Source organism: Callithrix jacchus, chromosome 4, assembly GCF_049354715.1.
Source record: "Callithrix jacchus isolate 240 chromosome 4, calJac240_pri, whole genome shotgun sequence".
NCBI classification, from domain to species: Eukaryota; Metazoa; Chordata; class Mammalia; order Primates; family Cebidae; genus Callithrix; species Callithrix jacchus.
Window position 1 is genome coordinate 144,558,419 of NC_133505.1, and position 18,884 is coordinate 144,577,302.

At 41.9% G+C, this 18,884-nt stretch overlaps 1 long non-coding RNA gene across 1 annotated transcript in view; it reads right to left on the reverse strand.

The window, feature by feature from the left end:
• The window catches only part of LOC118152995 (uncharacterized), a 65,585-nt gene extending 49,797 nt beyond the window's left edge, over positions 1 to 15,788 (reverse strand). Inside the window, exon 1 of the long non-coding RNA XR_004742101.2 lies at positions 15,314 to 15,788. This is a non-coding gene — a long non-coding RNA (uncharacterized LOC118152995). The remainder of the gene's footprint in view (positions 1 to 15,313) is intronic.
• Positions 15,789 to 18,884: the final 3,096 nt, after the last annotated feature.

Here is an 18,884-nt window from a genome sequence, read left to right on the forward strand (position 1 = left end):
AAAAAAGTTCAGCTGTATGATAAACGTACTGTATGATCTCTACCATCTCTGCTGCAGTTGTCTCTGTGTGCAGCGTGGCTATGATTAACCTCACCGCCTGGCTACCTCCTGGAATATTATGAGAGTCAGTGATGTGGCTTTAGCAAGAGACAGTCAACTCTTAGTCTTCAGCCTCAAAGAAAGGAAGCCTGAGCCATCAGTGACAAGAAACAGATAGTCTTACTGAAGGGCCACAGCAGGGAAGAAGACCGCGAAATCTGTAGTGAAGATGGCAAGTGAGAGCGTCCCAAAGCCCCTACATACTGACATCTCAGGAGCCTTTCCCTCTTTATGAGACACATGAACCCTTAGTTGGTGCTCACCCTGAGGCTTCTCTGCTGCCTCTGTCCTCCTGGCCATCCTGCAAGTTTCCTGGCTTTGATGATAGGGTCTTCTTTTTTTTTTTTCTCACTCTGTCACCCAGGCTGGAGTGCAGTGGTGCGATCTCTGCTCACTGCAACTTCTGCTTCCCAGGTTCAAGGGATTCTCCTGCCTCAGCCCCTCGAGTAGCTGGGATTACAGGTACTCACCACCATTACCAACTAACTTTTTGTTGTTTTTTTTGTTTTGTTTTTTTAAGTAGAGCTGGAGTTTCACTATGTTGGCCAGGCTGGTCTTGAACTCCTGTTCTCAAGTGATCCTCCTGCCTCAGCCTCCAAAAGTACTGGGATTACAGGCATGAGCCACCATGCCTGGCCGACCACAGGGCCTTATGCAAAACCATGAAGGTGTAAGAACTTTTCTTGTGCCTCTTTCTGTTTTCTCTCTTTGCATCCTTTTTTTTTTTTTTTTTTCGGTTTTGGAGCCCAGTGCAGAATGAAAATGTAGAATCCCATGTTAGAAAATTAAGAATTTCAAAATGGTGACAGCAGAGTGCTAAACTGAGCATGAGGTCCTGTTAAGTGTGGCACCATATGTGAATGATTTGGTGGCATTTCCATGAAGGGGTGTGCTCCCACCCCTTTACCAACAGGCCTTCAGCCTCTCTGAGAAGCCTCATCTTGGCTGGTCCAAGGGAACTGCCTGCCCCATAGTGCCCCAGATAGTCCTGTTCTTAATTTTTCTCCCTTGGAACTCTGTCTGCCCCCACTCAGCTGAGTTTGGATGTGATAAGGTTCTGATGTTATTATTCCATAACAGTGGAATAATAAGGCATCAGGAGCCAGGATTTTAACTCACTGTAGAGTCTCTGGTGGAAGAATTTCTAGGATAAGCTTCTGTAGGAAGGTACTTGAACCTTTTCAGTTACAGATAATTCAGTCTCTTGCTTTTTTCTACCTGTGATTTGACCATGAGTGTTGGAATGTTTTTATCTATATATCCATCTGACATTGAAGACCTACTATCTCCCAAGCATAGTGCTAGGTCCTGGGAAGGCAAAGAGTGATAAAATTCGTTCCCAGCCTTTGACAAGCTTCCTTCTGCTTTGATTAGAAGATACCAAGGATAAATCGTACAGATTTTTGTGTGTGTTAATGAGACACACAAAGCAGTTTTGTGATACTGGAGAATGAAGTGTAGGTGGTGAGAGGGATGGACTGTGGAGAGCGTTTTGTTTGTTTTTAACTACTCTCATAGGTAAAAGCTGAGTAGTTAAAAGACAGACATGTGCAGAAACACAACTGATTTTATTTCTGAATTGACTTGGTGTTGCTATGAATCCCACACTCTGCTTAAAGTAAAGTCTTATTCTACACCACTCAGTGTACTCAATCCCATGCAGTGATTTTTCAACCAAATCCATGTATTTTCTCTTAGTATTATCCAGCTCAGACATAGTCCTTCTGGGGATAAATACCTGATTATTTAGGGATCCTTCCCCACCTCCCTCTGAGAAAAACTCTCCTTTCACCAATTGTGAGTGAGGCTCCTCTGAGGACTCTTTCCGATGAGGCCCTAACCTTGGGCTTCTCTCTTTGCCCTTGTAGAATCCAGTTTGACCAAGAATCCTGCTAAGTGACTTCAGCAAAAATCCCCCTCCTTTGGAATCTGCCTTTATCCCCCACCCTCGTTCTGTTATCACCCTGGCCTGCCTTCAGCAAGAATTCTATTAAGTCCATCTGACAAGAAATCCCCTTCTCCCTGTTTCCTCTTAGTACTTTTCCATCGAGAACTCCTGCCCTGCTCCTTGGCTATCAGCCCCCACTTGCCCTCACTGGAGTCAGAGGTGAGCCCGATCTCTCTCCCACGGCAAGGCCCCAGTGCAGTGGTCATTATACCTATAGTGATAGTTCCCAACTAACAAGGGTCACAAATGATTTTCTCTTTTTTTTTAGAGATGGAGTCTCACTCTATCACCCAAGCTGGAGTGAAGTGGTGTGATCTCAGCCTCCTGAGTAGCTGGGATTACAGGCATGCACAACCCCACCTGGCTAATTTTTGTATTTTTAGTAGAGATGGGGTTTCACCATGTTGGTCAGGCTGGTCTTGAACTCCTGATCTTGTCATCCACCCACCTCAGCCTCCCAAAGTGCTGGGATTACAGACGTGAGCCATCACGCCCAGCTGATTTTCTCTTTAACACTTTGCCAGCTCTTTTCTAAGTTCCTAGGACAGAGAAGTTACCATGTGTTGTTTTGTTTTAGGGCGGTGACATTCCAGTCCTCCACTCACTGCTGACTCACCCGGGCCTTATTCAGATATGGGCCTCCCTCCAGGTAGCTTCTGCTGTGGTGGACCTGCCTGGTCACAGGACACCCAGGGCCAGGAGCTCTGAAGGTAGTGTGGCCTCATCTCCAGGATAACATCACTTTCCTGCTGCTGACACTGCCATTGGCCTTCCCTCTCCCACCTGGAGACCCGGGTACTAAGTTACGGCCTCAGAATACAAGCCTTGGTGAGACTATGTGGGGGCCACCTTCCTCAGCCCCTCCTCCAGCCACCCAGGTCACTGGCTCAATCCCATCTCAATCCCATACTTCTCTGGGAGGCCAGCAAATCTCCCAGCTACCCCCAGGAGAACAGGGTTCCAGAACATTTCATGTTCCCTTGAAACTGTGTGTATCTACCTCCCCCCACCCCACCTCAGGTTCTGGCCCCGAAGTAAGGGCCAGAGGATCTCCCTGCCTCCTCCCTGCCCTCTCCACTCCAAGCTCCCTTGGGCTTTTCTCCTGAGAGACAGGAACATTCTCAGATCCTACATTCTTCCTAGATCTGCCTTCCACCCTGTACTGAGCCCTCTAAGTTTAGTTTCTTGATATGTGGAATGTAAATTGAGAGTTCTCAGAAAGCTCCTGTCTCTTGAAAGCCTGATTTTCGAATCTGTTGTCCTCTTACGAACTTTAACATGTGAACCCAAAGCTTTTTTCTTGCACTTGTCTCCGTCCTCCTCTTCCTGGGGCCAGGTCTGCATAGTTTACAGAATACTGAGCAAAAAGTCGGAACTACTCGAAGGGAAAAGGATGCTGCTTCAGATGCTAGACCAGGTCCAGGAGTTAGAACTTTATCCCATACACATTAGGTGCCACCAGCCGGGCACGATGCCTCACGCCTGTAATCCCAGCACTTTGGGGGCCGATGCAGGTGGATCACCTGAGGTCAGAAGTTCCAAACCAGCCTGGCCAACATGGCACAACCCCATCTCTACTAAAAATACAAAAAATTAGCTGGGTGTGGTGGCAGGCACCTGTAATCTCAGCTACTCGGGAGGCTGAGGCAAGAAGAATCGCTTCAACCCGGGAGGCGGAGGTTGCAGTGAGCTGAGACTGTGCCACTGCACTCCAGCCTGGGCAACAGAGCGAGACTTCATCTCATATATATATATATATGCATACATTAAGTGCCACTGAAGATGTTTTTTAGAAAAGGAGTACCACTGAGCAGGGCCGGAGCTTAGATAGAGGCTGTGTTTGGCCCAAGTAGTTGCAAGCATTTAAAAACCAAGAGATTTTATATACAAGTCTGGTTTTCCAGCTTCTCTTAAATGAAGATCTGGCAAAAGCGGATTCCCATGCCAGCAAAACAACATATGGCTGCAGCTGAGGAGTGTTCACTGGTTTCAGATGGTCACAGTCTTCCTAATTTATCCCAGCCCCACTCAGCCCACTTCATTAATTTCTGGTAGCTTCCTGGGCCCTGCACCTTCCTCACTTACTCCCCCTATCCCCAGGGCTGTGTGAAAGACAGATTTGAGGGGCACCAAAAATAGTACCAAAGAAATCAGTCAGGATGCTCTCAGGGAGGTCGGGTAAGAGCTCATGAGGGTTTGTTTTAGAGAAATTTGAGGAGGGAGGGAGAGGAGAGTCAGATTAAATGTGGGCCGGGGGCAGTGACTCATGTCTGTAATCCCAGCACTCTGGAAGGCGGGCAGATCACCTGAAGTCAGGACTTCAAGACCATTCTAGCCAACATGGTCAAACTTGTCTCTACAAAAATACAAAAGTTAGCCGGGCATGATGGCCATTGCCTGTAATCCCAGATACTCAGGAGGCTGAGGTGGGAGAATCACTTGAACCCGGAAGGCAGAGGTTGCAGTGAGCCGAGATTGCAATTGTGCCAGGGAGGTGACCTGGGCAATGAGAAGTGAGAAAGGGAAGAGAACAAGAACAACGCCCAGGTTTCAGGCCTGAGTAACCAGTGAACTAGCGAAATGTTAGCTAAAGAGTTAGGACACTATGGTGGCTCACACTTGCAATCTCAGCACTTTGGGAAGTCAAGGAAGGTGCAGATCACCAGCAGTCAGGAGTTCAAGACCAGCTTGGCCAATATAGTGAAATCTCATCTTTACTAAAAATTCAAAAAAATTAGCCAGGCCTGGTGGCGTGAGCCTGTAATCCCAGCTACTCAGGAGGCTGAGACAGGAAAATTGTTTGAACCCAGGAGGCAGAGGTTGCAGTGAGCCAAGATTGCACCACTGCACTCCAGCCTGGGTAACAACAAAGTGAGACTCTATCTCAAGAAAAAAAAAAAAAAAAAAAAAGATTAAGGAGTGTGGGGAGATGACCTGAACAATGAGAAGTGAGAGAGGAAGAGGACAAGAACGACGCCAGGTTTCAGGCCTGAGTAACCAGTGAATGGTCAGCCAAAGAGTGAGGACACTAGGAAGACACGCTTGAGGAGACTGAGTTTGAGGGACCTGAGAGACATTAGGTGAAGATGTTCACCAACTGGAAGCACACACACCTGATCTAATATAAAGATATAACTTGATATTAATAGTATACAAGCATAAGTTAGAGCCATGAGCGTTTTGTTGGGGGAAGAAATAAAAATCTTCCTCAAATCCCATGAGTTCTTATTTTTTCCTTTGAGCCTGCTGCCCAGGCTTCAATGCAGTGGCACAATCATGGTTCATTGCAACCTCCACCTCCGAAGCTCAAGTGATCCTCTCACCACCTCCCAAGTAGCCGAGAGCCCAGGTGCACACCACCACACCGGCTAATTTTTTATGCTTTCTTTTGGTAGGGATGGGTTTGCACCACATTGCCAAGGCTAGTCTCAAACTCCTGGACTCGACCAATCTGCCAGCCTCAGCCTCCCAAAATATTGAGATTACAGATGTGAGCCACGGCGCCGCGCCTCCTATGATTTCTTAGCTGTGACAGACTCCAGTAACAAAGATTAACAAGAGGAAAGCGAACACCTTTATTAACACATGCAGTGCACATCACACTGGAGAAACCTCAGTAGGAGTGATCTTAGAGCAGTGGCCTAGAACTCTGGCTCCTGTAGCGTCTTCAGCAAAGACCAATCAACTTGTAAAGAAACGACAGGATGAAGGGGAGTCATTTTAGGCTTCCAAAGAGAGGAAACCGTGGGAAGGTAAATACATGGGGGAAACCTAAGGGAATAATGTTTGTTTGCAGATTCCTCTGGTGCTGTCTCGGGGCTGATGAGGGTATAAAGCGCTCCAGCAGAGGAGAATTTACATCCTGTCTTCAGGGAGGAAACAACAAGGATAGGGAGCGTTTCCCCTTTGTCTGCTGTTTCTTAATTGTCGTTAGCTCAAAAATAATTTTTGTCAACGAGGCATATTTTGCGTTGACATATTCTGGTTTCCTATAGTTTCTTCTCCCATTTCTCTCTTCTCCCTCGCTTCCCCACACCACGAATAAGCACAAACGACACAGACGCTTGCTCTCAACTTTGATGGCAGGCCCAGTGAGGGCCACTTACTCCACTCAAACAAAGCAACGCCTAATGACACCCCAGCTGGCCACTGTCACAGCCAAAGAACTCCAGAGACTATGGGAACATTCGCGTCCTTCACTTCACCCGCGGCAAGTGTATGAAGCTGAAACTCCATTTGTAATTAGTTGGATATTCCCTGGAACCCCCCTCCTTCGCTCTTTTCTTGGCTGATGTTTGCCTCTTCCTTAAATTTCTGGGTAACTGCCTCCTCCTCAAAGTACCTACAGTGCACCAGATTTAAGTCACTTAGTCAGTCATCTTCCATTTCACCCTTCACCTTACATTCTCGGTATGTAGCAGAAGTTACAGTTAAACACTTGGATGATGATTTGCTTACTGTCTACTGCCCCACTCGATGTAAGGACAGGAGAACAGGAAATGGCATTTGCTTTTCTTCTCCGCTGGTATCTGCAGTAGATTTGACCCACAGAAGGAATTCATGACTATTTATTAAATTGATTAACCATAGTTTAGGTGAAGCTTTTTAAAAAATACACAGCATTCTTCCTCACCTGCTCATGAGGGAAGAATTGTTCTGGGAATTGTGCTCCTCTATAAACAGTGAGAAATATAGACACAATATGTGAAACATTGTTCAGATATTTAAACAGCAGGCACAGCTGGATTGTGATCCTCTGAGAGAAGAGAAACAAACCAAGCCACCCTCTGATTGTCACAGCTGTGTGGAGACAATTTCCAGACCACAGGAAGGGGAAAGAAAACCTGGTGACCTCTTTAAATAGAGGAGACAGATAGAGAAGTTTGGAAAGACTGAGATTTCTATTATGTGTAGGGCAGAGTGCCAGAGAGGAAGAAATTGCAAGCAGAAAAGGATCCAGCCGTCCCCTTAGGCCCAAATACTAATACTCCTTGGCTGAATACTAATCTGTGCACTGTAGGCTCAATTTCCAGGCTGAGGAAAAAATAACTGCCACAGTAATGTAACTGAACAACTTCCTGAACTCAAACACATCTGGGAGAAATTTGGATCCCTACTGGCCAGAACGAGAGGACTCATTGAATACCCAGCGTATTCAGCTGACTCCAGAAGGGTCATGTCTTAGTAGTAAGGCTAAACTAGCTCTAGAATAAAGACTGTTTTACAGTGATCCTAAACAAAGCTTAAAAACGAGTATCTAAAATCAAGAGGATGACAAGTAATCTCACTGCTTCCCTCATCATATTCAGCATTTTTAAAAGAAAGGTAACAAAATTGAAACACTCAATAGCATAGAATCCATAATGTCTACCATTCAATGAAAAATGACTAGATATGCAAAAGAAAAGCAACAATATGTGATTCATAATCAGGGAGATAATTAGTCAATAGAAACAACCAGGGCTGGTCTAAAGGGAGTGAGTTATTTCAATTGACTGTTCACAGTCAGTTACAGATCAAACTTTGTGTTCTGGTCTTTCACCCTTCCTCCCTACTGCACTTGACTAGTTCTGGAGAGAGACAGAGAGAGAGAGAGAGAGAAAGAGAGAGAAGAAACATCCAACACAGATGATGAAATTAGCAAATAAGGATATTTTAAAGTTTAAAAGTAGGCTTGGCCCAGTTGCTCAAGCCTATAATCTCAGCACTTTGAGGGGCCAAGGCTGGAGGATCACTTGAGCCCAAGAGTTTGAGGCCAGCTTGGGCAATATGAGGATACCCTCTAATCTTTAGAAAAAGTAAAAATAAAAATATTAGCATGGAAGCACACACCTGTGGTCCCAACTACTCGCTACTCAGGAGACTGAAGAGGAAGGATTGCTTGAGTACAGGAGGTGAAGGCTGCAGTAAGCCATGTTCATACCACTGCACTCTAGCCAGGACAACAGAGAAAAACCCTGTCTGAAAAACAACGAAAGAAAACAGTTGTGAAAATTACAATAATGTTATTTAAAGAAAAATATAAACAAAATAAGGAAAAAATGGAAGCTATAAAGAGAACAACATGCTATTACAAGACTGAAAAATACAATACATAAAGTGAAACATTTGTTAGACAGAACTTATGGCAGATTAGGCCCTACAGAAGAAAAGATCAGTGAACTTGGAAATAACAGCAATATAAACTATTCAAGCTGAATCACAGAGAGAAAAAAATACCGAAAAGTTAATAGAGTGACCTGTCAGACAATACTGAGCAGTCTAATATGTGTAACTGGAGTCTCAGATAGCAAGTAAAAAAACATGTAAATACACATATATACGTATATTTATTTAAGAATATTGACCAGAAAATTCCAAATTTTGTGAAAATTGTATAGCCCCAGATCCAAAAATCTCCACAAATGTGAGGATGTATGTGTGTGCGTGTGTATAATTGTGTATACAAACACACATATCTTTTTCCTGATATTTTCTTCTGTAAATCCTAATCTTCCATAAGTTCTGTCTAATAAATTTTTCATTTCACGTGTTGTATTTTTCAGGCCTGTAATGTCTCATGTTGCTCTCTTCATACACACACACACACTCAAACCACACCAACAGACATCATAATCAAATTTCTAGAAACCTGCGATAAAGAGAAATTTTTGAAAACAGCTAGAGGAAATAAAGAACAATAATATAAAATACCATATATTCATCATTACGTGGCATTATGTGGCGTTTTTTTAAGCTGGAAGATGAAAAAATTATATCTTCAAAGTGATGAAATAAGATCCTGATTACTTAAAATTATATGGACATATTAGTAATAACATCTTTCAAACAAAAACTGAGAATATGCCATCAGTAGAGGTAGTATAGCTCTAAAATTCTTCAGGCAAAATGAAAACAACAGATGGAAATTGGCCCTTATGCAAATGAATGCTAGAAAAACAAATATGTAAGTGTTTGACTTTTTTCTTCACAGAAACAAAAATTCTCTCAAAACTAATTGTTTAAATCAAAAAGTAATGCCAATCTATTTTGTGGGGTTTATAACATATGCAAAAGCTTAAGGAACCACAAAAAATAGCATAAATCATAGGAAGGAAGAAATGGGAGTATAATCCCATGGTAAGGATTTTGCCTTTAAATATGAAAGGCTGTTATATTACTTGAAGATAGAGTGTGATAAGTTAAAAATTTATGTTCATAACATAAAGTCTAGACAAAATAAGTAAAGAGGTGTAGTGAATAAACCAGTTACAGAGATAAAATACTCAATCCCAAAGAGAGCAAGGAAAGAGGAAGAGAAAAGAACAAAGAATAGATAAAACAAATAGAATGTATCTATCAAGATGGTAGACTTAAATTCAACTATATCAATGATTACGTTAAATGGAAATAGACACTATTTTACATTTGGGTTTTACATTTTTATATTTACATACCCCGCAATTCTAAGGCAGAGATTGCCAGACTGTATGAGAAGCAAGACACACTATAAGTTGCTGCTTATAGACTTAAATATAAAGACATGTATAAGTTAAACGTAAAAGGATGAAAAATTATACTGTGTCAATACCAATCATGAGAAATCTACAGTGACTATGTTAATGTCAGACAAATAGACTTCAGGACAAAGAATATTATTAGGGATCAATAATATCATGTCATAATAACAGAATCAATTCAACAAGAGGACATAACAACCCTAAAAATATATACTTAATAGCAAAGTTTCAAACTATATAAAACAAAAACTGAGGGATTGAATGACAGAAGACATATTCAAATCTACAATTATAGATAGAGATTTTAATACTTACTTCTCAGTACTTGATAGAAAATGTCAATAGAAAATCAGTAAAGATCAGCTGGGCACAGTGACTTACACCTGTAATTCCAGCACCTTCGGACGCCAAGGCAGGCGGATTACAAGGTCAGGAGTTCAAGACCAGCCTGACCAATACGGTAAAACCCCGTCTCTACCAAAAATACAAAAATTAGCCAGGTATGGTAGCGGGTGCCTGTAGTCCCAGCTACTCAGGAGGCTGAGGCAGGAGAATCACCTGAACCCAGGAGGTGGAGGTTGCAGTAAGCTTAGATTGTGCCACTGCACTCCAGCCTGGGCAACAGAGCAAGGCTCCCATCCTCCACCACCCCCCCGCCCCGCCAAAAAAACACAAAAATTAGTAAAGATCTGGAGACCTTAACAATACCATCAGTCCACTTAGACCAGTAGAATGCTACTTGGTCTAATAGAACGCTACATGGCTGGTGCTGTACACCCAGCAGGACACACATTCTTTTCAAATGCACATGGAACATTCACTAATACAGACCATATGCTAGACTATAAAACACACTGCAATATATTTAAAAGTACTTAATTCATACAGAGAATGTCCTCTGACCAAAATGAAATTAAACTAAAAGGTTTACTAAAATAATACCTGAAAAATCTCCAAATATTTGGAAATTAAACAATACAGTTGTGAATAGCTCATGGATCAAAAAAAATAGAAGGAAAGAAAACACAGTACAAATTATCCTTCCTTTGTACAGGTCCCAATATGCACAGATTTCAATTATAAAAAAATAACACCAGTCCCCCAACAACATGGTTCAAATTTCAGCTACCACATTTCTGTTATCACAGTATATTAACTGCAAGCAATCCCATAAAACATAAACTTCATTGTTAGCACATTAGTCCATGAATAATTATATAAATAATATCATGTGTATCATGATCCGTGACCAATCACATCCCTTCTTCTAAAGGCTGCTGGTGATTGGTTGCTGTGCATCTCATAGTTCACACACATATAGTAAAGCTGTTTCCTCTTTGTCTCCCATTGATAAACTTCCATGGCATTTTACAAAAATCTATGACCAAAAGAAATTGGCCAGAAAAGAAGAAAGTGCAGCAAGCAAACAAAAAGTTATAAATGTTAGAAGCGAAACATTTGTATTGAATGTAAATGGAATTACAGAAAAAAATAGCTGATACAGGAATGTTAATATTGTCACTTTTTGAGAAACTAGTTACTCAGTCAAAGAACTTAATGAAAGTAACAAATGAAGAGAGCATCTATGATGAGAAAGATGAAGATGTGTCCCAAAATAAGTGATGCCAGGCAAAACTTTACATGAAGGGAATTCTCAGATAGTTCACACCATTAAAAATGCAAAGGATAAGATGCTGGAAATTGATTTAAACTTAGAAAGAAGTCGGACAATTCACAGAGGCATAGAAAAGAGGCTTCCTTCGTATCATAAATTACACAATGAGAAGGCATCAAGCATTGCCCAAACTACTCCGGATAACATCTTTTAAACTGTGTAACATATACTTAGTATGAAATGTACCATTTTAACTATTTTAAAGTGTACAGTTGAGCTGCACTGCCTACATTCATCATTATTGTGCAGCTCTCGCCACCATCCATCTCCAGAACTTCATCATTTTCCCAAACTGAAAGTCTACATTCATTCTCTCAAAGTTGTTCGTGGGTTTTTTTCCCTCACAGAGCTTATTGGGTTTATAACTGGAGGAAGTCACATGTGTGCAAAATGCAGCCAACACTATCCCAAAGCAGAGTCAGAACTGAGGGCTAACTGATATATTTTTACAAAGACCACAAAGTACTTTAGTTCTTAATGTTTCTAATATTTTAAATTATAGTATTAAAATGTTTCACCATATGTATCATTCTCCTACACATTTATAAAGGACATTGTTTTTAATGTCATGATAGAGAAATGTAAAAGGTCACAGAACGTGTAATTGTTTGTATCTATTATGAAGATCACTTTGCATGATTTCAGCGAGCATCATCCTTTTTATGGTTCTTTCCTACAATGAAAAACAAGGACCATCTTGTGAGGTATACATAAAAATTTGTGAGGTGCATCAAAGTTCTTTAAAGGAGAATTCAAAGTCCTGCATACTTAGATTAGAAAAGAAGATCCTAAAGTCAACTAAGAGTTCACCTAAATCCAGAAAAAGAAGAGCAAACTGAACCCAAAGAAAGGAAGTCATAAAGAGCAGAAATGAGTGTGTAGAAAAATGCAATAAACAACAGAGAAAAATAAGTGAAATCAAATGACCCAGGAATAGTATTCCTAAGATTTATGTGAAAGAAATAAAAACATATGCCTGTGCAAAGATTGATACCCTAATGCTCATGGAACCTTTATTCATTATAATCCAAACCAAAAACAAGAGAAATAGTCATCAAGGGGTGAATGGAAAAATAAATTGTGGTATATCCATTCAATGGCATGCCACTACTCTGCAGTAAAAAGGAATAAACTACAAGTTTATACAACAACACAAATTTTAACATTTTGAAAGCATTATGCTGTGTGAAAAATAGCCAGATGCCAAAAGGTACATCTGTTATAATTCTATTTCTGTGAAAATCTGGAACAGGAAAGTCTAATCTGTATTGATTGAAAGTAGATTAGTGGTTGCCTGGTACCTGGGGTGAGCTGAGGGGATTGACCACCAAAGGGCATGAAGAAACTTTTTAGGGTGATGGAAATGTTCTATGTTTCATTTGTTATAGTGGTTACTTAAGTGTCTATATTTGTCAAAACTTGCCAAACTAGGCATTTAATGTGTGCGCATTTAATTGAAAATAAAATAAAAAATAATTACGAGGAATACCAAAATGTGAATTTGAAGAATATGTTTACGTAACCTTGAATTCTTGTGAACCAAGAGTGCAGATGGTGGTATCGGGGTGGGCTGGGAGTTAGCATGGACATGTTTACAGTGATGCCTGTTTGTTTTCAGATGTGTGTGTGTATCTGTGTATGTGTGGGGGCTGTGTGTGTGTGTGTGTGTGTGTGTGTATGTGCAGTGATGGTGATAGCAAGAGAGCCTTCATTGTATACCTATTTCCAACACCAAAATTCAGTCAACAGTAAAAAAAAAAAAAAAAAAAAAGAATTCTGCATCATCTACCTTAAATGCATTGGCACTGAGAACTGAGTCATATTCTCTGATAATGCGTAATTTACAACCTAACGCTCTACAACCAAGTGAGTTTCTCTCTCTCCAAGTTCCCTAACAACAAGCCACCTACTTCCTGGGTTTTTTTTTTTCCAGGAACTAGGTCTTTCAGGCAACTGAAGGGTTATAGGGTTATAGTCACCTCCTCCCCACCCCTCCCCACCCATCTCCACACAGCATTGTACTTCCTGGGGGAATTCAGACCCAACCTGAACTAGATTTTGGAAGCCTGACAGACAGTTCCTTCACCACCTGTGGCCTGAGAGTATGTAGGGCTGCCACTAGCAACCTGAAACAGAATGGAAGGTGGAGGGCCCCACAAAATATCCCAGAAGGTGCTCTATTTCCCACTTTGAAAGATGTCACAGTTTTCTTTCAGCCTTGGCCCAGGAAAAAGAATAATAGGCTTTATTGCATTTAACTGGTCATCTCTTCTGGGACCAAACCTCTTGCTCAGCAAACCGATGCCAAGCCCAGTGGGTCAGACAATCTGCCTGGCAGCATCCCTTCCAGAAGACTTGGCCAGGCTCAGCTTCTTCCAGGACTGGACATCTGGGTTTTCTGCTGTGGAATTTTGTGGAAATTGCTGGGGCCCTTCTTCACCAATGTCCGTTCAGTGTTGCTTCTGTTCATTCTTCCATATAGCACTGTTTGTAAAGACCAGAAGCTGCCTACCTTCTCTTGTTAAGCACCTTCTTCACAAGTTACTTCTTTTAAACAGCTGCACATGATATTCCAAAGTTGCATTCATATAGCATCCTTTTATGCTGGATGTTACAAATGATTGGCCTTGGCAGAAGTCACAGAACTTCTTGTTTTCTTAAGCTGCAACTTACAGGAGGTTATTTCCTAGAGTAGAATAAACCACAGCCAGCCCTTCAGTCCATACACTTTGGCACTCAAGTTGGTGACATCTAATACGAAACATTCAACAATAGTGCCCCAAACCAAAACAGCTCTTCATTATTTTTTCCATCTCCAAGGTTTAGGATGTGATTGTGCCATATGAGAAACACTGGCTTCCTTGCCTGAGGCTGAATCTAGAATAGACAATGCTCACCCCACAGACAGATCAGCAATACAGAGATATCTACTGAGAGGCTTCTCCTCCTTGCCCATCTACAGCTTCCTGTTGGGGATCCCAACTTGATTTCCAAGGTCTCTGATTCACCAATCAAACCAAGTCCACTTTGATCATTTCCAATTCCCTCTCACACATCCTTGGGACTGGATAGAGACAGGCAGACGAACAACTTACATATTAGAGCTAAAAACTCAAGATTCTAAAGTTAATCTAAAACATAAATGCATTTTTTTTTTCACTGCAGCAGAATTCTTTTGCTCCCATAAATGCTGGCCAAGAAAATCCAAGTAAAATCTCTGGGGAGAATAGTCGAATATCACAACCAGAGCCACATTATCAAGAATGAGGCTGACCTGAGTTATATTACAGATGAAGAACCTTATAGGATTGATGCCTGTTATCAGATCAGAATCACATTGTAAGCCAAAGCCTATTTGAGATGTGTGTGGTTAACACTCGCTGCTAGGGTGCTCTTATGCACCATTCAGGAATAAAAATAGGGTGCTCTCAGCTCATGTGTCCTCAGGGCACCAGGGCAAAATACACAAGCATGGCACTGGTATCTGTCCAGAAATGAAGAGAAGTTGCTAGAAAATGGCCAAGCCAATCAACCGCGATCTTGGACGTATTTTTTAATTTGTTTCCAAGTTTAATTGGAAGGTAGAAATGGTAGTTTCACCCAACTGTCAAAGTGAAACAACTTAACATGCACCTTTGACCTATTGCCACCTAGTTTGATACAAGGCAAGACGGAAAAACTTAGAATAGAAATCCCACATTTCTAGCGTGTGTACCCCCCGTCTGATCTAGATAGAGAAAGTGGGTGGGAGGGTTGGGAGTGGGGGTAGAAGTTCCTCTTAAACTCAAACTCCCCAGAAACTTTTTCCTGCAGTTGTAAAAGTATTGGTAATTTTTAATAAGTTTACTCTGTGTTTTACAAACATTACTCTTGAGAGCTTCATCTCACCAGAAGCAGAAGTATCCAGCATTGTGGGATAACAAGGCCCCCGGGGTATTTCCAACCAGACTGGTAATGAGAAGCCATAGAATCACGTAACAAAGGAACCATCATTCTCATGCATTACCTAACAATTGCTGAGCCCCAACATATTCAGCCAGAATAAAGAAGCTTTACAGAACAATGTGAAGACTCACTGACCCCCAAACAGACCTCACAAATTGGCAATTCCGTTGGTGAATCTGGTCCATAATTTCGTAGGTGCAGAAAAGATGTTGCAAGTGTCCCAGGATTGGCTAGTCTGGAGATGCAGAGTCACTCAAAGCCCACAAGATAATGACGTCTAAAACTGGAATGCAAATTGAGAATTTTACACTCATGGTGGCCTGAGTAGCCTGTCCCTTTCTTTTAAACAAGCTCCATTAATATCAGATTGCTTAATTTATTTTATTATTTATTTACTTACTTTTTTGAGATGGAGTCTCACTCTATCACCCAGGCTGGAGTGCAGTGACTTGATCTAGGCTCACTACAACCTCCACCTTCTGGGTTCAAGTGATTCTCATGCCTCAGCCTTTAGAGTAGCTGGGACTCAGGTGCATGCCACCATACCCAGCTAATTTTTGTATTTTTAGTAGACATGGGATTTCGCCATGTTGGCCAGGCTGGTCTCAAATTCCTGGGCTCAAGTGATCCATCCACCTCAGCCTCCCAAAGTGCTGAGATGATAGGTGTGAGGTACCGCACCCAGCTAGAGTAGGTATTAGGCACGGAGTACCAAGAAAGGGAGTGAGGGCACAATGCATGACACCCTGATGGCCTGTCATGTCTATTTTCTTTTTTTCTTTTTTTTTGACGTGAGTCTCCCTTTGTCGCCCAGGAGTACAGTGGCGTGATCTTGGTTCACTGCAACCTCCACCTCCAGGTTCAAGCAGTTCTGTCTCAGCCTCCTGAGTAGCTGGGACTACAGGCACACGTCACCATTCCTGGCTAATTTTTGTATTTTTGGTAGAAACAGCGTTTCACCATATTGGTCAGGCTGGTCTTGAACACCTAACCTCATGATCCGCCTGCCTCTCCCTCCCAAAGTGCTGCAATTACAGGCACGAGCCACCGCGTTCGGCCCATTTCTAAATTAGAGATAGACTTGCCAAACCAAATACATAGTTACTGGTAGAGTACCTTCTCAGCCACATGCTTTTGTGAGTCTCTTTTTCATTGGTGTCTGCTGTTGATTAATTCCCTATCTGGTTGACATTTCTTTTTTCTGTGTTCCTACCTTCCATTAAGTTTACCAGTAGTCATTCAATAGTTCCTCTCTATGGCGGTGCTGATCTGACAAGCTGCTTTCTGAATTTCACTCAAAAAACATAGTCTCATTTCAAGTTGTTAGAGAGCATTTCCCCAAGTACCGCCTACATTCTGAAAGGATAAGAAGGTATCTGATGAAAACCTGCAAACCGTGTGGTTTGGTGATAGTCAGTGCCTCATGGGATGGGCAGAGCTTCAGAATAGGAGAGAGGAGGGGTCAGTCACCATGATGATTTTCTATTTGTGGGGTTTTTTTTTCCTTAAAGGAATATTTGGCTGCAGGATCACTAAGGTGTGACGATAGAAGAAGGAAGAAGGAAAGAAAAAAGATACTAATCAACACCTGCAGATTGGAGGTGTGGCAACCACAAGGTACCTCTTGATAGCTTCTGACTGAGTACAGTCTTTACTGAGCCCCTATCACATTCAGGGTACAGAGCTCTGCTCTATGAGGCTTTCAGGGAAATGAGGACAACTTGCCTGGCCAGTACATTAATTTCCCCTCACTGGTCTGGAATATCTAAAACTAAGGAGGGATACTACGGGAGATTAAGGGGACTGTTAGAGAAGGACTCCAGTGAGATAGAAGATAATCACCATCCAGCCTTCCATAATAGGACTTGGCAGCACATTACCTTTATGACCTTGCCTACTACCTTGACAAAAGACTGTCTCTGTGTCTTTATCTGCTCTTTAGCTTACAGATGAGTCTGCCTGACCAACCAGATTGCAGAGTTCTACATAAAGTAATTCAAGAACAGGAAGTGGGTTAGTGAAGGCCAGTGTGTGAGGTGGGGAAGGGGGACTGTTTCTTTCAGACCCCAGAGAAGTGGGAATAAGAAAAGGAGGCAGGTTGGGGAGGCAGGTGAGCCACATGAATGTCCCATTTGTCCTTTCCTGACTTTTGGCCTAGAGTAGGAGTATATCCTACTCTAATTTTTTGTTATTTTCCATAGTTATGCTTCTTATGGTCACTACTAAGGGAGACCAAAACACCTAATCCCCAAATATAAAGAACTGCTGAGCTGAAACTGTTAAGAAGAAGTAGATGCAGGAATGCTCTCTACCCTCTCTCTATTGGCCTGAAAGCAGGACATGGTGTTACAAAGATAAAAGGTATCTTCCTTCCTCTGCCCCCATCAGGGAGAACAAAGTTAAACACTGAACACAACTTTGGACGTTTATCGGCCTGAAAATGGTACCAAAGGAATCTGCATTTAAGACTTTACTAACGGGCCATTAATTTACCTTCCCCCAGACTGCCACCCCTAGAGACTCAATATCCTTTTCCTTTGTCCAGTTACTTTTCTAAAAATTTAGTCTTCCTTGATGAAAATGCTATGTGAGCTAGAATTCGAAACCACCTCTTTGAGAACTACTCAATCCCTGGGTGTCACCCATGTATATAGGAAATATACACGTTAATAAACTTCTGTTTGTTTTTCTCTTGCTAATCCTGTTACAGGGGTCAGAACCTATTGGGATTAAAGAAAAAAATTCTTCCTCTCCACCACGAACACTGAATTAACAAATACTAAACCATTGCTCTTAAGAGAAGTACAAAGTTGTGTTCCTGTGGGTCTCTGTTCACAGCAATTTTTTTCTTTTAAATGACTATTTTTAGAGTAATTTTAGATTCACAGCAAAGTAAAGCAGAAAGTACAGAGAACTACCATATACCACCTGCCCCTGCCCCTCCCTTTGCACAGCCTCCTCCACCATCCACATCCCTCACAGAGTGGTACATTTGCTGCAATTGATAAACCTACATAATCACTCGACATCCATGGTTTATTTTAGGGTTCACTCCTGGTGTTGTACATTCTATGAGTCATAGCAAGTGCATAATGACATACACCCACCATTATAGTGTTGTATTATACAGAGTATTTCCATTGACCTAAAAATTCTCTGTTCTTTGCCTATTCATCCCTCTCTTCTCCCTAATCCCTGGCAACCACAGATCTTTTCACTGTCTCCGTAGTTTATGTTTTGCCTTTTCCAGAATGTTATATGGTTGGAATCATACAGTATGGAGCTTTTCAGATTGGGTTTCTCTTAGTACTATGCATCTAAGATTCTTCAATGTGCTTTCATGGCTTCACAGATCCTTTCTAAAAAGCACTAAAAAGTGCTGACAAATATTCTAATGTTTGGATGTGCCACAGGGTTTTAGATTGTGTCCTCCCAGAATTTATACGTTGAAGCCCTAACCTTCAATGGGACTATATTTGGTGATAAGGCCTTTTAAGGGGGTAATTAAGGTTAAATTAAGGTCTTACAATAGGGCCTTCATTGGATGGGACTGGTGTTCTTTTTTGAGATGGAGTCTCACTTTGTCACCCAGGCTGGAGTGCAGTGGCACAAGCTCAGCTCACTGCAACCTCCGCCTAGCGGGTTCAAGCAGTTCTCCTGCTTCAGCCTCCCGAGTAGCTGGGATTGCAGGCACCCGCTACCAGGCCCTGCTAATTTT